Source organism: Anopheles maculipalpis, chromosome 3RL, assembly GCF_943734695.1.
Source record: "Anopheles maculipalpis chromosome 3RL, idAnoMacuDA_375_x, whole genome shotgun sequence".
Classification (NCBI taxonomy): Eukaryota; Metazoa; Arthropoda; class Insecta; order Diptera; family Culicidae; genus Anopheles; species Anopheles maculipalpis.
In genome coordinates, this window is record NC_064872.1 from 88,058,381 (window position 1) to 88,061,959 (window position 3,579).

The window sequence follows — 3,579 nt, forward strand, 5'->3', positions numbered from 1 at the left end:
GTTTCCGTAGTGTAGCGGTTATCACGTCTGCTTCACACGCAGAAGGTCCCCGGTTCGAACCCGGGCGGAAACAACTGTCAGCTTTTTTGGAAAGTAGTAAGATAAAGTCGCTATTTTAGCTATATAAAAGAAATCTCCTTTGTTTTGGGCATGAAAATGGGGGGGACTGTTATAACTTTTTGTCTTCTTTAATTTGTGTTGCATTTTCGTAGGTGAAAGTTTTGACTTAAACTCCCCACTGCTGTTACTAGTAGCATTCGTCGGCAGTGAGAGAATTTATTTAATTACAGCCGTAATAATAAACTTGCTCTGGTTGCCTCCTACCACCCACCGTTGGTTGGTGGATTCCTGTGCCCGAATACGGAAATAATTGTTCGGCCCTATTTTCATGCCAGCTTTCCAGATGAAGGGAGTTCCGTATACTTTCTACCGTTGATGAAGACGTCCGGATATTGGTGTGAGAGTTTCTGTGTGTGTGTTCCACAAGGAGTGCAAAAGACATAGCTGGGGTGTCTGTTTCAAGTCCTTTTTGCCAAAGATGCATACATTTGCATCTAGCGTTTCGGTCATCTTAGAATGCACAAGCGAGTGTGAGGATAAGGTTGTCGAACGATCCTCTGGGTGGTACCTCGGTTCCATGCATTGATGGGAGGGAAAGCGAGATGAAAACGGGTTTTCATGTGAGCTATTTGTGGATACGTTCAGGCGTGGTGTGCAGGGCTGAACAGGGGATCGGTTGAAGAATGCTTGAATTCTTCGAACTTGTCCATGAGAAGTTTATGAGTCTTTGGGAGCCTGGTTCTTTGGCTCATCGTTTTGAGCGTTGCGGTGGATGGCGCTCAGAAGTTCAGAGGCAAGCGCAAAACTATGCACAACATCGAACGATCTAGAATCAAGTGTACAATGCAGTTGGGCAGCGATCGCCCGTACTGCATAAAGGGGTGGAGTTCCCGGAGCGGGAAGGCAAACGGTTTTCTTGAGTTTCCGAGATAACTTCTTCTAGCTGTGAGGCGGAATCTGCATCCGTTTTGCTTGTAGGGCGTTTTCTAGCGAAAGGGCTCGATGTTGTCGAGCTACAGCGAGCGCCACCACGGCCACCACCGAGCCACATCTCCTTCGTTCCGGTCTGAATACTTGATAACTTCTGATTTGCTTTGCCGGATCGTATTGCTCCCGTTGCGAGAACGAGCACTCCCGGGGACCGGATCGACAGGACGGTGGACCGTGGAATGCGTACCATCCAAGCTCCAAGCAGCCTCGAGCATTTTGACCGGCGTGTACATGGGATGCAGCTCGGAATTCAGGATACACGATTCCCACACGCTCTTAAAACGTGCGACAGTAGTATTAATGGATATGTGCAGTACATACGCTGACAGGCGCTTGCCCAGGCCGATAAGATTTCTGTGTGTTCCGGGTGCGTCCAATCTGTACTTGTGACGATACGGGATATTTCTGCCGTTTGTTTGTTGAAACTTGCCGAAGCAAAATCAAGCGTCAAGAATGAAAGCTTCGAGAAACTATTTCCCTTCGGTAGGGCTATTCCCAGGACAGGAGCAGACGGTTTGGTGTGCATGAAATCAGAACATTCGATCTATGGCCGTTGGTAATTAATTTCATGGTTCGGGTTGGATGGGTCCAACCCCAGAACCGTGGGAATGGTTCGATAGCTTATGGTAAAACGGTCGAAGATAATGTCTGAAGAAGCCACTACGTCAATGTTGGGATAATGTGTATGCAATTTATGACTAGCTAGCTAGACAAATTAGTAAGCAAATGAACAGTAAAATAACAGTGCTAAAAAATGTCTGCATTGGTATTTTCCAGCAAAATGTTCCATACCTCATCATTGCCATTTGCAGATTTTATAAGGAGAAATGCTAAGACGGATAGTTCTCCTATTCCTCACTGCTCTAAGATACACAGCAGGCAGAGTATGATTTTCCCCAATTTGCCACAGACTCGCACAGGCCAAACAGCACAACTCGCTACTTCTCCATCGCCGAGCAACTCATCGAAAGGGCGAGTACTCAACGCGCTGAAAGGAGAAAATACAGCAGCAGCAGCAGCAGTAGCAGTACCGACTGTTCGGTCAGCTCGAGAGTGGGAGAGAACTTTCCCTCAATCGTTTCGACCACCGTACCAGGGTAGCAGGAAAACTGGATATGTTCGAAGCTTCGTTTGTGTTCTGCATTTCCACCGAGCAAAAGGTGGCATCTTCACTCTTTTGTTTCGGGACCCGAGAGTTCGTGCTCGGGCAGGATTTGTGGGAGAAAAATCAATATAGGATGTACCGCTGCGAAATGTGAATTTTTGTGTCTCTGTCTGGGGTTTGATTTTCTGCCCAAGGTAGCACTTCCATCTAGGGGGGTTAGGGGAGGGGACACACGTATAAACGGCTGCCTGTGCCACTTTCACTCTAACCTTCAAGAGGGAAAATCCCTTAACCACCTAACGGGGATGATATTCCCGTCCCAGGAAAACATTTTACAAAGAGGAGATGTTTTTATATTTGTTCTTTCATTCCGGTTTCTCTTCCGGAAGCGAGTCAAGTACCCCCGAGGTATAATAAATCATTACCATCCTTACCAAAAGCAGTTGTTGGAGCCAGGCTGGAATGGGGTGGTAAAATTATTGGTGAATCGTTACAGGTTGGTTGGTAAGATTACAATTCACCACCAAGGCGTTACATAATAACAACAAACAAAGCAGGGAGATTTCGGAAGGGGACGGAGGTGCGAAGTCGGTCCGGATGTGCGTGCGAAGGAAGGCATAAGTGGGTTGTGTTGGTTTACTCTGCAGTGGGGTTTTACGCTATCGTTCACTGTAATGAGACCAGCGCGGTGTGAACGAAGGGGCTTCGGATGATGCCGGAGAAGCTCGAAGCGGAACCAACTGCTTAAATATTAATTTTTCACATTTTGGTACGTTTGCTTGTAGCGGTGATCTTTACACCTGATATGGGAGTGTTAGGATAGACATTGCAAAAGAAGCATGAGCAACGATGCAGTCCACATTGGTTTTGAACTTTTTCTGAACAGTTTCTTCACAAGAATGAAAGCCAATAGTTGCAGTTGCAGTTTGAATTTTTGAATTTTTTTCAATGAAGCTTCAAATCAATCAGTTACTAATTGTATCTCAAGATGCTTATGTTATTCGGTTATACATGTTTTAAGCATAAAAATATATGAAGAATGTCAAAAATTTAACATCTTTAATACCAAAAAACGATATGATCTTCAATGCTAGAAAAAAAAAATACAGTTTTAGTGTTGAAATCTCAAGCTGATGGTAAATTTCACCTTCAAAACCAAGCCCACCCTAACTCACCAACTATTTCGTTCCGGCTCGCGCAAGAGTGAGCAAAGCGAAACTGTTAAAATACAAAATTCGAGTCCTTGGCGTTGTTTCCCCATCACCTTCGACCACCACCCATGCACCGTATGCGACCGTATCGATGTAAACAAATCGGATTTATTTTTAACCCATCACAACTCATTACCAGTGGCGGCCTTTCCAATCGCCGATGGAGCGTCTTAGTTCTACTTTCTTGCTGTTGTGTGTGATTTCTGCTTCCCA

The 3,579-nt window shown here is 45.4% G+C and overlaps 1 non-coding gene across 1 annotated transcript; it reads left to right on the plus strand.

Annotated features, from left to right (window-relative positions):
* Trnav-cac (transfer RNA valine (anticodon CAC)) lies at positions 1-73 on the plus strand. The gene has a single exon. It is a non-coding gene; the product is annotated as a tRNA-Val (tRNA).
* The last annotated feature ends 3,506 nt before the right edge of the window (positions 74-3,579 follow it).